The sequence below is a fragment of the Schistocerca serialis genome, chromosome 2 (assembly GCF_023864345.2).
Source record: "Schistocerca serialis cubense isolate TAMUIC-IGC-003099 chromosome 2, iqSchSeri2.2, whole genome shotgun sequence".
Taxonomy (NCBI): domain Eukaryota; kingdom Metazoa; phylum Arthropoda; class Insecta; order Orthoptera; family Acrididae; genus Schistocerca; species Schistocerca serialis.
In genome coordinates this window covers 1,083,899,294-1,083,914,627 of record NC_064639.1, presented here as the reverse complement: position 1 = coordinate 1,083,914,627, position 15,334 = coordinate 1,083,899,294, and the positions used below count along the sequence as shown (strand labels likewise).

The following is a 15,334-nucleotide window of genomic DNA, read 5'->3' as shown; positions in this document are numbered from 1 at the left end:
AGGGTTGTCGACATTTTTAGAGAAAAATAACTATCTTATTTCAAGAAGAGGTGAATAAAAACTATGCTTCTAAAAATGAAGTACTTACAAATTTACACATTTACTAGCTGTTTCCTGTGGCTGTGCTCGCATATAAGTACTTATGCTTTTGATGAGTGACGGTGAGTGTTGTGGACTGGCAAGACAGCCAATCCACTGTGACGGGTAGCCGAAAGGCAAGCGTTTAAGCTCACGCAGGCTGGCGTGAGGTCTGGAACAGTTAAAGGAGGTGAGACTAGTAAAAAAGGTACGTGGCTTCTGGAATACTTAACTTTAATCCATAATTGGTGAACATCGGTCTGACGGTACAGGCATCACAAGATTAATAGAAACGTAATGGCGCCTTGCTAGGTCGTAGCAAATGACGTAGCTGAAGGCTATGCTAACTATCGTCTCGGCAAATGAGAGCGTATTTTGTCAATGAACCATCGCTAGCAAAGTCTGCTGTACAACTGGGGCGAGTGCTAGGAAGTCTCTCTAGACCTGCCGTGTGGCGGCGCTCGGTCTGCAATCACTGACAGTGGCGACACGCGGGTCCGACGTATACTACCGGACCGCGGCCGATTTAAAGGCTACCACCTAGCAAGTGTGGTGTCTGGCGGTGACACCACAGTGAGCATGTAGCTACAATAACACCAGCTGTCCTCACATGCCTGCCTGTTAGGGTAAGCATAGCCTGGGGACTTGCACACCGCCCTCCCAAGCTGTCCCAATGCCTGGCGCATCGACATGCCCTGCATCACATCTGAGCAAATGGTACAGAGCAGCATATGCAGGAGTGCACTTCTAGGCAGCATGTTGCTGAAGTAGTGTGGAAGTATGAATTACACATTGAAGGTGGTAGAAGAATTTTATTCATTAATTTGAATCATATCACGTAGCACACACACATCAACCAATAAGGCATTTTCACAAATATGGTAAATTTCGAAAGTCAAAGAGTAAATAGCTTTCCCAAAAACTGAATATCTTTGACTAGTTCGCGTAATATTCTTCAACTCATTTGTAGCTTGAACCACACATCCTCTGAAGTAGCCAAAATTCTTCCTCACGGTCAAAGTTACCTCGTTACAAAATTTCATCGAAATCCGTTCTGCAGGTTAGTAATAATAAATTAAAACGTCATGCCTGATGTGAAAAATAACAGTGAAAATTTTGTAGGTGGTGTCAGCAGGAAAAAATTTTCGTAAAGGTTTGAAATTTTATATAAAGTTTTAAAATGGTTCAAATGGATCTGAGCTCTATGGGACTTAACTTCTGAGGTCATCAGTCCCCTAGAACTTAGAACTACTTAATCCTAAGTAACCTAAGGACGTCACACGCATCCATGTCCGAGGCAGGAGTCGAACCTGCGATCGTAGAGGTCGCGCGTTTCCAGACTGAAGCGCCTAGAACAGATCGGCCACTTCAGCCGGCTATATAAAGTTTATTGCCAATCACTTAGTGGTCTCATTCTCAAATACTGAATTAATAAAATGAGGGCATTAACACATTGTGGCCTACACTTCTTTTAACTCCCACCCCTTCCATGGGTAAATGCATCTTACCCCCACGGCCCTCAGAGATTCTTTCTAGACTGTGAATCATGTGCATATCAAGCTTAGTAGAAATCGCTCCAGTGGTTTCAGAGGAGAAGTGGAACATACATACATCCATTTATACATACATACACTTCTATAATATGTATTGATTATTTTTCCATTATCCGATTTTGATGAAATGAAGCCTTACAGTGTCCAAAGCTATATTCAAGTTAACTGCAAAAACCCCAAGAAAATATGTCCAGGAATTTTGGAGATTAGCGCGTTCGTACAGTCAGAAAGACCAGACGGCTTTAGTAAAGCTTTAAATCAAGATATCTTTTTTTCGTGATCTGATTTTGATGAACTAAAACCTATACAGTGCCTCAAACTATGCTCAAATTATCTGTGAAAACTCCATGAAAAAAATTCGTCTAGAGGTTTTGGAGAATAGCATGTTCAAAGACGAGCTGCAAGATGTGACAGCATATTAACAGTATAGATTAACTAAAATATGAAAACTTCGGCATTAAATACGTATTTATATTTGGTTTAAAAGGTTAACAACTGACGCTACATTATAAATTTATGTTTAAATAAAAGAAAAATTACTTGGAACTCTCGCAGATTAAAACTGTGTGCCGCTCCAGGACTCTAACCTGGGATTTTTGCCTTTCGTTGGAAAGTGCTTTAGCGACTGAGCTATCCTAGCACGACTCGTGACGTTTTCTCACAGCTTCACTTCCTCCAGTACCTCATCTCCTATCTTCCGAACTTCACAAATGATCACCAGCAGCACTCCTGGAAGAAACGATAATGCGTAGAAATGGCTTAGTAACAGCATGGGGGGATTGTTTTCAGAACGAATTTTCACTCTGTAGCGGAGTGTGTGCTGATATGAAACTCCTTGGCAGATTAAAACTGCACGCGAATGCCGAAGGGAAAGGAAAAGGTCTCAGGTTCAAGTTCTGTTATAGGCACAGAATCGATCTGCTGGGAAGTTTCATATCAGTGAACACTCTGCTGCAAACTGAAAATTCATTCTGGAACTTATTTTTTAAAAATTTACTGACGTTTTATCTCTCCTTTCCAGTGGTTTGCACTCATCACTGATAACTCTGTTTCGTTAAACGCTGAGAAGATGTAAACAGAAAGCATGTAAGATCACTTTTTAATTGTTTGGCGACCTAATCATTTGCTTTTAAGCATTTTTTGCAAGAAACATTTTTAATCATTCGTTAAGAAAACGGTTATTCTTAAAAACGGACAAAAACTGAACTAAGAGCTACTTAAGGCCAATAAAAGAAAATAAATAAATAAAAAATAAAATAAAAGCAAATATCGGAAAGGCAACAGCAGTGATGACAAATGCAGTCAACAATGATACGTTAACAATGGCAAAATTGTCGAATGTTGCTGCTGAGAACTGAATGCCCCTGAATGCGTTGTTTTCATTCGGTTGTTCCCATGACTACCTGCAACCGCGAGTCACCAGAAAACTCCGCCATTCGCAGTTTTTTATCTACACCCATTCCAATTCTCATTCAACCCTTACTACTCTACTACGCGTGGACGATATCGCCTAGTCCGTAGGTAAGCCATGTCACAACAGTATCACTTCTTCCAGAAGTGCTAGTCCAACAAGGCATTCAGATCTATGAAATTTCGAAGATAGGAGATGAGATGATAGGGCAGAAGTAAGGTTGTGAGGGGGAGAGGGGATGCGTGAGTTGCATTTGGATAGCTCCGTCGCTATTGCTCTTGCACAGAAAAGGCCAAAGTCCTAGGTTCGTGTCTCAGTCCAGCACATTTTTAAGCTACCAGGAAGTTTTAGCTTCGAGAATAAGTTAACTGTGCCATTATTCTCTCCGTGACACTTGTGTACTGTATACTTGAACACAGTGAGTATGTTTTTTCACAACATCGATTTGAAAGAAAAAATCAGTATTTTGTAGTGAAAGTACGTAGGTTTATTCCGTTATGTTTAAATTACTACTGTGACGGTCATTTTCTTTCTAATGGATATTTAGATGTGGGTTTTGTATACAAAAAGTGATTTACTTCCTGCGTAAATTTATGTAGAGATTTGAAGTTTTAGATGTGAAATCAGAAACTCGTCAGTTAAATACGCAATTGAGATCGAATAAAATCAGTAACAAAGAAAAAGGAAAGGAGGATAGAAGAAGATTAAACGAAAGAGAAATACAATAAATACTTCCAGAAGTTTAAGATGAATTTACCTCATCCGTAATGGGAAACACAACTAGCGAAAAATTTAGTCACTCGAGGACTTGTATACAGCTTTATAGATATGAACAGAATGGCTGTATTGCCTGTACATTGCATTAGCAAAAAGAATAACCCTGAAAAATGAAGTCTGGAAATTAAAATTGTAACAAGGTAACGATATTCTTGGACAACATGTGTTCTGTTTAACCAGACAGAACATTTTCTAGAATCACGGCTTACATAGAGTGTGTAGAAAGACAAAATTCAACGGTATAGTTACATACCCTACTTTCTATAGCGACACACTGGGGTAGACGGTTATTTCTTAGGAAGCCCACAGTATAACGAGTAATTAGAAACGTCGAATTCAATGAAGACGTTGGTCCAACCACGTTCATTATCTCACAATGAAGTATTAATCGAAGCATCGCCGGCCATTCTAACAGCTCATTTGTCTCAACATAACAAGGGTCCCAAACATACGGCACAAATTAAGAAGGATTCATTGATATGGAATGTTTTCGAGTGATTTAGGATTCCACCATTATCATCTGACTTAAGTTTAATGTATAAGAGAGTTACTTTTGTAACGTTACAGAATCAATGAATTTTTATTTTGTAAGTAGTTATACATTGTCTCTTTTCATTGTCAGATGTTCATACTTTGGCTTTACTTTCGAAATTATTTCTGAGTGCATTATTAAGCAATCTTGTATTTCTATTATTTTTTAAATTCTTGAATAACATTTGAATGCAATTCAGCCATTATTTTTCCACGGGAAACTTACCATACGCTGGAAGAAATATTCCCTGGTGTAGCTGAAACGTGAGCTAAGAAATATATAACGAGACTGTGAGAAAAGTTTTGAAATCCTCTCACAGTCTTGAAAGAAAGTCCTCTGCTGCGGAAGCACTGCTTTCTTTACTTTCTTGTACCTACTTTTAAGTACCTGCAGTTAATGATTTGCTGCTTCCCACAGACTTCACGTTCCTATTATGGCCCAGGCGCACAGTTCACATCTTATGTGTACCTGGAACTTGCTTCCAAGATCACCAGTTTAAATTTTTCGGTTGTATTGCGTCTCATTACTAGCATAAGATTCACATTATATTTCTTTTCAGCTGAATTCTGTACTACACAGCCTGTCATTTGCGCTTAGTAGCACTTGAAAGTCCTCCTTTCTTTCAATCAGTAGAGGACTGTCTACGTATCTTAATTCACATTTCTCTTGCAATTTAATCCACATCTTCTGTTACTTTCATATGCGTGTATAATTCCGTCAGAGACAGCAAAGGACTTGGAAGAGCAGCTGAACGGAATGGACAGTGTCTTGAAAGGAAGGTATAAGATGAACATCAACAAAAGCAAAACGAGGATAATGGAATGTAGTCGAATTAAGTCGGGTGATGCTGAGGGAATTAGATTAGGAAATGAGACACTTAGAGTAGTAAAGGAGTTTTGCTGTTTGGGGAGCAAAATAACTGATGACAGTCGAAGTAGAGAAGATATAAAATGTAGACTGGCAATGGCAAGGAAAGTGTTTCTGAAGAAGAAAAATTTGTTAATATCGAGTATGGATTTAAATGTCAGGAAGTCGTTTCTGAAAGTATTTGTATGGAGTGTAGCCATGTACGGAAGTGAAACGTGGACGATAAATAGATTAGACAAGAAGAGAATAGAAGCTTTCGAAATGTGGTGCTACAGAAGAATGCTGAAGATTAGATGGGTAAATCACATAACTAATGAGGAGGTATTGAATAGAATTGGGGAGAAGAGGAGTTTGTGGCACAACTTGACTAGAAGAAGGGATCGGTTGGTAGGACATGTTCTGAGACATCTAGAGATCACCAATTTAGTATTGGAAGGCAGCGTGGAGGGTAAAAATCGTAGAGGGAGACCAAGAGATGAATACACTAAGCAGATTCAGAAGGATGTAGGCTGCAGTAGGTACTGGGAGATGAAGACGGTTGCACAGGATAGAGTAGCATGGAGAGCTGCATCAAACCAGTCTCAGGACTGAAGACCACAACAACAACAACAGCTCTTGCAAGTCTTCCTTTCTTTCAATCAGTAGAGGATTGTCTACGTATCTTAATTCACATTTCTCTTGCAATTTAATCCACGTCTTATGTTATTTTCATATGCGTTTATAGAGTCTTCAACATGGAAGTGAATGGGCACGGTTGATATTTGATCACTCGTATAGAGAACCAAGAATATTTTTCAGTTAATAAATAATAAACAAAATGTTAATTTAGTTTTTATAACTCTCGCGACAGCTTTCAATCGACATACCATCATCGCAAGAGAGAAAGTTACCTTTATGACATTTCTGTTGTATTTAATTTTATGTACAAAGGATATTTAACAACAAAAGTAAGGTGACGAACACATAATGTGCGTTGTGCACTGCGGCTATTGTTGCTGTCGCTTTCGGTCGGGATACCGGTTTCATGGAGCTCCCTACACTAGCCTATCCTGTGTAATACTCTTCATCTCTGCGTAACTTCTGGAACTAACATTAACTGTTACCTGATTGCACTAGTCAATCCTTGGTCTCCTTCTACAATTCTTACCTTACTTCCATCTCCTAAACTGGGTATAATCTCTCTCCTTCTCTGTCGTGTGACACCCTCATCGCCGGATACTAGCCTTGATGCCATGTGGGCGACTTGAATGTTGGTGACGATGAAACGATCACGAGGACAACTTAACGTTCAGTCCTGGAGCGGAGAAAATCTCCGATTCCCTGCTTGGCCGGAAAGAAATCTGGCTCCTTCGGTTGGTATCTATCCACGCTGTCCCCGCAGCTACCGAGGCGAACTCTGGATGTAACAAACTCTTACAGGTACTTACTCACATTCTTCATTTCTTGTTTCGTCTCCGTTGTATCTAACCAAATACGCACGCGGTAAACAATGGCATGCCACTTAACGTCGTACCCTGCCGCCGGCATCTGAAGGTAACTAAATTTCCTTCCCCCTCTTAATACCGTAGTAGAATTGATATTTTCACATCTATCTCGGCAAAACTGACAAACGTATCGATTCAATAACACTTCGAAGGAAGCCAGAATACGTACACTAGTAGCAGTTGCGTCCAGAGCGATTAGTAGTGCAAACTAAAATCTATTTCATCATTCACGTCGTGACTAACGTGTGTAGCCTGACCCCCGCCCCATCCCATCCCTGCTATTCGTGGGTAAACTCTTAATATCATTTGTTATTTTCGCAGGTAATATTTCTTCCTACTCTCTGCAGCTATATCTATACTTAAGTGAAATTCTTCACCGTTTATTTTTTCACATTCTTTGAAATTGCTGAAATGGTGAACTCAAAAAGAGAAAAAAAAATGATCATAGGCGTACTGGCCGTGACAGCCCATCTACGATAGCTGAGGGCACCTGGTGCAGGCTGCAATGGGCTTATCGGACCTAGATTATTATATATACAGCTACTAGTACTAATCGTTTAGGGTTTCTGTAAAATATTAATGAAGCCTGTCTGTATTTTTTCTTCATTCTGTATTTTATTTTTTTCTTTAACGTTGCTGATCTTGTAATGAGTTTTGTGTGTGCACATGAAATGTAATGCTTTGTACCAAATCAGTATTGTTGTTCATTGGGTAATATTACTGTGATGTACTATGTATATCAGAAGCTTCGCCCCATAGACCACAGATTACATAGACGGCGCGTGACATCATTACACTGAAACCAACATCTACGTCACTTGCCTCAGTGCAGGACGCTGAGTTTCTGTTATTACGGACAGTGTAGGGTGGAGTTGACACAGTTCTTTTCATTTGTAGCTTAAGTGAAGCACTTATTTTAACAAGAAAATAATTTGCCTTATTGTTATTACACATGTAGTAGTGCAGTTAATCAGATTTCTCAGAAAATCCTAACATTAATGCTATGGTCATCGTTTTTACGTGTGGCCGGGTGAAACGTGCTGACAACTCTGTTTATCAGCAACAAAATTACAATTCTTCACTTAATATATGCCCAGAGAAGTCTTGTTTTCACCCTACACACTTCACAAACGGATGAAAATCTTAATTGTGAAAGGTAACTATTTCAAAATACTTGCAGAAGTATTTCCATGAGTCGAAGGTTAGGATGGCTGTTGGCCCTTTGACGCAAAACTTGATGAGTGACTAAGATTTTAAGACGACATGTTGTTAATATGTAGCTCACTACAGAAGCATAATCAACGTTTCGTAGTATATTACGCTTCCTATTTTAATATCGTTTCAGTATCTGTACTGCATTGAGAAAAAGTCAGAAAATATTTGCGCGTATTTTATGTAAATACCTGAATTACGCACATAAACGAATTTCCTTTCTTACAATAGCACATAACATTGCACACACATTCTTGTGGAATCCTTAGGAAACTGATGTTGCGTGCGGAATTATTATATTGTCTTCCATTCCTGTGGAAGTAGTGAACTACAAGAATTCACAGTGCCAAAAAGGAGTATTCACTGAATAACAAATATTCTGTCGCTTGTTAAAAAGAGCTGTCAATACGCTTCAACCTGACCACATGTAAAAACGATAACAATTGCTTTATTATCAGGAAATTCGGAGAAAATACGTTAACTAGACTATTACATGTGTAACAGTGGTACTACAGTTCGTTGAGTTGTCAAAATCAATGCTTGATTTCAGCTATAAATAGGAAAAACTGTAACTTTCAGCTCCACTTCACACAGTGCTTGAAGATAGGAACTCGGCATTCTGCCCCCCCCCCCCCCCCAGTCACGTGACTTAGATGCAGGTTTCAAGCCTTAACACGCCAGAGATAGGGAAATGCGCGGTCTATGTCACATATGGTCGATGCTTCGCCCCGTTGGGAAAATTAATATCTGTGAATAACGTCACGGAAAAAGAGACAGTTGAGGAACGATGATGAGTTTTGTTGTGTTACAGCTTCGTATAAACCTGTGTTCCACCACTGAAACGGACTATTGTCGTTTTGGTCAGTAAACTGTCAATGGTTTGGTTTAGTATGCTCAAAACTGCATCGGAATCTGCGTGAGTTCCGAGCTCATAAACAGTTTAATTTTGGGGATGTGAAGCATAACAGGAGGATTGAACAACAGCATTGATATTCGGCCAGCCGTCCATTGTTGCTTGTGGAAATCTATATTCTCAATATTAAATTGACTGACTGGCCTTATCCTGTTCCGATTCTGAACCAGTGAAAGTTTATTTATGGTGTATTCTGGCAGACCAGTGATCGAAGAGACAACGCAGCGTCGCCCCCAGAGATCTTGCAGCAGTCGTCTGCACATCTCTGTACAATTGCACTGTCGACTGTACACAGACATTTCGTTGCTGCTGGGTATCAATACAAACAAACACCTATAGTAAATATTATTAAAGTGTATTATGTAGGTTTCATACAGTTTTCGAATTACTTTTATGCATCTCTCCTTCACTAAAACCTCAAATTAGAATTCCATTTGTGCTGTTAAGGGCTATTACAAGGTCAGAACTTTACGTAGTTCTCACATAACAAAGTGTGTTTATGTAACGGTTATGCTGCGGACACAAGTTCTCTATTACTTTGTTAATGCCTGGTAATATCAAACGCATAATTTAATTAACGGTATTTTGAAGAAACTGGGGATAAAGATTGGTTTTGCTCCACTGATCCGTTATTAAACGTAGTGCTCGTGAAGCATTGGAGGCGTTTATAACCACTTATCAGTCAGTTTATGTCGAAACGTTTTACAGCTGCATCATGTCATGCCAGGTGATCATTTATTCCTTGATGCTGAAATTAACTTTATTTCCATCAGGGATCATGTACTTCTTTGTTGATCGCACTGCTTAATAATTAAAGTTTCCCGCCAAGAACATTATCAACAATGACAGATCTAAGTCGCTAACGGTAATAAATCAATGCCCATCAAACTGACTAACTTGGTGAAAGACGCTTTCGTAAAACAACGTTGCGCTGCCTACCCACATATCCACCTTCAATAGCAAACAGAAAATGGTTCAAATGGCTCTGAGCTCTATGGGCCTTAACATCTGAGGTCGTCAGTCCCCTAGAACTTAGAACTACTTAAACCCAGCTAACCCAAGGACATCACACCCGAAGCAGGATTCGAACCTGCGACCGTAGCGGTTGCGCGGTTCCAGACTGAAGTACCTAGAACCGCTCGGCAACACCAGCCGGCAGCAAACAGAAACCCAGAGTAATTTATTGTGTCTCACTTACATGCATTTCTTTTGTATCTGACTGAAGTGTGCTTGTGAGCTGCAGCGATCTCACTCAGTCTTTCTCAGATATAGACGTCACTTCGGTGACTCACGTATCGATGAGGATGAAAGCCGGCCGCTGTGGCTGAGCGGTTCTAGGCGCTTCAGTCCAGAAACGCGCTGCTGCTATAGTCGCAGGTTCGAATCCTGCCTCGGGCATGGATGTGTGTGATGTCCTTAGATTGAAGTAGGCCTAGTTCTAAGTCTAAGGGACTGATGACCTCAGATGTTATGTCCCATAGTGCTTAGAGCCATCTGAACTTTTTTTTTTTTTTTTTTTTTTGGATGAAACACAAACACCCAGACTCTGAGGGAACAAAGTCTCCGACCTGGCCACGTGGCCTGGCCGGGAGTCGAAAATGGTGCCATGCGACCCACATAGGTTGCGACACCAAAAACTGGGCCACGAAATGTGGACGTGGTTTGAATTTATAATAATGTCTACTACTGTTTTTAATACGCTTATCACTTATTCACTCTTCTCTACAATCTTTTTTCGTTTACATTAAATCTTACATGCGATGATGAAAAATTCGCACTTAGCGTGATTCCTTGCACAGTAGCAATGAAAAGATGTCTTTAAAATTTTTCAGCAATATTGACGGCGAATAATGGCTGTTTCTCAACCCTGTAATTATTCGTACGGCAAACATATTTATTCAATAGGTTATAACAGTGCCACCCAGCAGCAGGACCAGGTAGAGTGTGAAAGGAAATACTTAAAGTTTGAGATTCGGTTCCTGTTATAGACAAATTTGATAATTTTGTTTGCATGATATAGGATACAGCAAATTTTCTAGAAAACAAATGCAATTACTCAGCACTAACACAGAAAGTACGCATTTTACAATAATGCGTTCATTCATTTTCCTTACCACGTGTCACACTTCTATTTGTTTTCCGGTACATTGTCGGTATTGCTTCCGCGTTCACGCAAAGTAAAAAAAAAAAAAAAGAAAAAAAATGCTAACTGCACCCATATTCTTCTTTTTCCACCCCTGTTTCTCTTGTTCTTCAATACAGAAATCGTATTTTAATCACATCCATTTTGAATGACGCACTACGAATTTGATTTTAACTGGCGGTTCTTGTGAGTATGATGTGCAAGCAGTCTTTTTTTTTTTTTTTTTTTGAATTTTTGAAGCGAGTTATTTTCTGTAGAAGTAACTAGTTTTCGAGCCATTGTGGACTCATCATCAGCTGGAGATGTTGCAGGGAATGGAACAGATAAAATTTCCTTGTGATACCGTCATCTGATGATGAGACTACCGTGGCTCGAAAACTAGTTAGTGGTGCAGAAAATAAATAGTATAAATAATTCTAAAAGCGACTGGTTGCATATGTGCCAACATAAACCGCCACTGAAATTATATTTTTTCTAGGTAGCATGCCGTGGACCAAAGGTACCACATAGTAACACGATTTTAATGCTATTAATTAGCTATCTGATCTCCTACGTTTCCAGATTCCGATATGGCTTGAATGAAGATAGTTACCATACATATGCTTACAATGCTGCCAAATTGCTATTTTCGAGGTCCATTTTCTACTGAAAATACGCACAATACGAAATTTTGTTAGATGTTTTTGTATTCCTACAGTTCGTCAAACAGCGCTGTGAAGTCCGAATGCGCGAATGTTTCTTCACTTTTTTTATCACCATAATCATGAGTGAGCTGCTATCGATAATATGATAAAAGATTTCTTCGGAGTGCCAGCATCGCGACGTTCAGCTAATAGCATTCATATTGATATTGTATGTCATCCACCCGCGTTCCTGTACGTACCAAAGCACTAATTAATACACTGACCGAGAAAAAGTCGCAACACCAAAAAATAATTAATTAGAGTAATGAAATCTTGGAAACGCATTTGTAGGTAACCTATTTAAGTAACTAACATTGCAGGATCACACGTTAATGTAAGCGCAAGATAAGCCATTGCAAAAGTGAACTACTGGTACATTACTGACTGGTGTAACCGCCAGAATGTTGAATGCAAGCATGAAAAAGTGCATGCATTGTGTTGTACAGGTGCCGGGTGTCAGACTGTGCAATGGAATTCGTATCTGTTGCACTTGGTCGGTTAATACAAGGTCGGTTAACCTTGTTTGTAGATGACGCTGGAGTTGTCGTCGGATGATGTGCCATATGTGGTCGATTGGAGACAGATCTGGCGATCGAGGAGGACAAGGCAACATGTCGACTCTCTTTAGATCATGTTGTGTTGTTGTTGTTGTGGTCTTCAGTCCTGAGACTGGTTTGATGCAACTCTCCATGCGACTCTATCCTGTTCAAGCTTCTTCATCTCCCAGTACCTACTGCAACCTACATCCTTCTGAATCTGCTTAGTGTATTCATCTCTCGGTCTCCCTCTACGACTATTACCCTCCACGCTGCCCTCCAAATACTAAATTGGTGATCCCTTGATGCCTCAAAGTATCCCTACTTGTAGTCAAGTTGTTCCACAAATTTCTCTTCTCTCCAATTCTATTCAATACCTCCTCATTAGTTATGAGGTCTACCCATCTAATCGTCAGCATTCTTCTGTACCACCACATTTCTGAAGCTTCTATTCTCTTCTTGTCTAAACTGGTTATCGTCCATGTTTCACTTCCATACATGGCTACACTCCATAAAATACTTTCAGAAACGACTTCCTGACACTTACTATACTGGATGTTAACAAATTTCTCTTCTTCAGAAACGCTTTCCTTCCCATTGCCAGTCTACATTTTATATCCTCTCTACTTCGACCATCATCAGTTATTTTGCTCCCCAAATAGCGAAACTTATTTACTGCTTTAAGTGTCTCATTCCCTAATCTAATACCCTCAGCATCACCCGACTTAATTCGACTACATTCCATTATCCTCGTTTTGCTTTTGTTGATGTTCATCTTATATCCTCCTTTCAAGACACTGTCCATTCCTTTCACCTGCTCTTCCAGGTCCTTTGCTGTCTCTGACGGAATTACAATGTCACCGGTGAACCTCAGAGTTTTTATTTCTTCTCCATGGATTTTAATTCCTAATCCGAATTTTTCTTTTGTTTCCTTTACTGCTTGCTCAATATACAGATTGAATAACATCGGGAATAAGCCAAAACCCGGTCTCACTCCTTTCCCAACTACTGCTTCCCTTTCATGCCCCTCGACTCTTACAACTGCCATCTGGTTTCTATACAAATAGCCTTTCGCTCCCTGTATTTTACCCCTGCTACCTTCAGAATTTGAAAGTGAGTATTCCAGTCAACATTGTCAAATGCTTTCTCTAAGTCTACTAATGCTAGAAACGTAAGTTTGCCTTTCCTTAATCTATTTTCTAAGGTAAGTCGTAGGGCCAATATTGCGTCACGTGTTCCAACATTTCTACGGAATCCAAACTGATCCTCCCCGAGGTCGGCTTTTACCAGTTTTTCCATGTGTCTATAAAGAATTCGTGTTAGTATTTTGTAGCCGTGGCTTATTAAACAGATAGTTCGGTAACTTTCACATCTGTCAACGCCTGCTTTGTTTGGGATTGGAATTATTATGTTCTTCTTGAAGTCTGAGGGTATTTCGCCTGTCTCATACATCTTACTCACCAGATGGTATCGTTTTGCCAGGACTGGCTCTCCCAAGGCTATCAGTAGTTCTGATGGAATGTCGTCTACTCCCGGAGCCTTGTTTCGGCATAGGTCTTTCAGTGCTCTGTCAAACTCTTCACGCAGTATCATATCTCCCATTTCATTTTCATTTACAACCTCTTCGATTTCCATAATATTGTCCTCAAGTACATCACCCTTCTACAGACTCTCTATGTGGGCGGGCGTTATCCTGTTGGGAAACACCTCCTTGAATGCTTTTCGTGAATGGCAACAAAACTGGTCGAATCACCAGACTGACGTACAAATTTGCACTCAGAGTGCGTGGTATCATCACGAGAGGGCTCCTGCTGTCATACTCCATGTGTAGGTGCAGTGCGTTTAGCATGCACAGAGGTTGGGTGCAGACCCTCCAGTGGCCTCCTAACCAGCACGCGGCCATCTCTGGCACCGAGGCCGAAACAGCTTTCATCAGAAAACACAACATATCTCCATTCTGCCCTCCAGTCAGCTACCACTGGACACCACTAAAGTCGTAAATAGCGGTAGTTTGGGGTCACTGGAGGTCTTTCCTCTCAGCAGTGCCACATGGCCGTTCGGAGCCCGATCTTCTTGCGACCGCGCATTCTCGTGACCACCAATGCCAGCAGTCATGTACAGTGGTTACATTCCTGCCAAGTCTTTATGCAGTCTCACCTTCTAGTAGCCCTACTACACGATCCCGATCAAACTCAGTGAGGTGCTGATGATGGCGTCTTTGTCACCTTAAAGCACTCCATCTTCAGGCCACAAGTGGCCCATCGGGACCATGCGACCGCCGTGTCATCCTCAGTTGAGGATGTGGATAGGAGGGGCGTGTGGTCAGTACGCCGCTCTCCCGGTCGTTATGATGGTTTTCTTGACCGGATCCGCTACTATTCGGTCGAGTAGCTCCTCAATTGGCATCACTAGGCTGAGTGCACCCCGAAAAATGGCAACAGCGCAAGGCGGCCCGGATGGTCACCCATCCAAGTGCCGACCACGCCCGACAGCGCTTAACTTCGGTGATCTCACGGGAACCGGTGTATCCACTGCGGCAAGACCGTTGCCTTTGTCACCTTAGAGGCAATTTTGAATTACATCAACTCACTACGTTCGATCTCAAACATAATTAACAATTACCGTTGCCTCGATTGTTTAAAAGCAAATCTGATTTGCGTCCTCATAGTGGCACCACTAACACCATTCTCCTGCGACTGGCGCAATATTTGTATAGACATCATGTTTCAGATGTAGAAACACGCCTAACAACTGACGTTTATGCTCCGTCAATAAGAGAAATATTTGATTATTCCTTCCGTAAGTCTTACATGTTAAAATAAGTACGAACATTGTTTTCCGTATTGGCCTGAGATTCCAGTTTCTTCAGTTTACTTATTTCAGTTTTTTATACCAGGAAAAAAAATACCATCTTTGGTCACAAATTGCGCTCTTATTCGAGATTAAATTTCAAACCTTGCGACTTATCTTGCTGCCGATTAATATTAGTATTTCATTGTTGCACGTGCGCATCCAGTTTTCGTTGGTGCTATTAGATGTTCGAGGTCACAGGATAGTTGGTTCAATAAAGTAACTGAAAGTCAATCCTTCTTCTTGAACAAAATAAAGATTTGTGGACGAGATTGCACCTCTTTTCATATTTTTT

At 40.5% G+C, this 15,334-nt stretch overlaps 1 pseudogene; it reads right to left on the bottom strand.

The window, feature by feature from the left end:
• Positions 1 to 14,621: 14,621 nt before the first annotated feature.
• On the bottom strand, positions 14,622 to 14,739 carry LOC126459471 (5S ribosomal RNA; annotated as a pseudogene).
• Positions 14,740 to 15,334: the final 595 nt, after the last annotated feature.